This window comes from Xenopus laevis, chromosome 9_10L (genome assembly GCF_017654675.1).
Source record: "Xenopus laevis strain J_2021 chromosome 9_10L, Xenopus_laevis_v10.1, whole genome shotgun sequence".
NCBI lineage: Eukaryota > Metazoa > Chordata > Amphibia > Anura > Pipidae > Xenopus > Xenopus laevis.
Genome location: NC_054387.1, coordinates 120,827,896 through 120,828,164, shown reverse-complemented (window position 1 = coordinate 120,828,164; position 269 = coordinate 120,827,896).

Genomic DNA, 269 nt, shown 5'->3' with positions numbered 1-269 from the left:
GGGAGAGTCTGTAGCCCTGGTGTCTGTGCACCTCTGTGCCCTGGCTAGTGCCGCATTCCGCTGCACACAGACCCAACTCTTCTGCCTCATTAAGCTTCTAGCTGTCACTTGCAACTGCCTGCAGGGGGCAGGAGCAGCTGATGTTCTGGAGGAACTGCCTTTCAGCTTTCATTAGTGGGGGATTGTCATTGTGACATGTGTCAGCCTGGAATAAATTGCCCCATTTTGCTCTTCTCGCCCCGTTAAAAGATAAAAAGCAAATAATAATA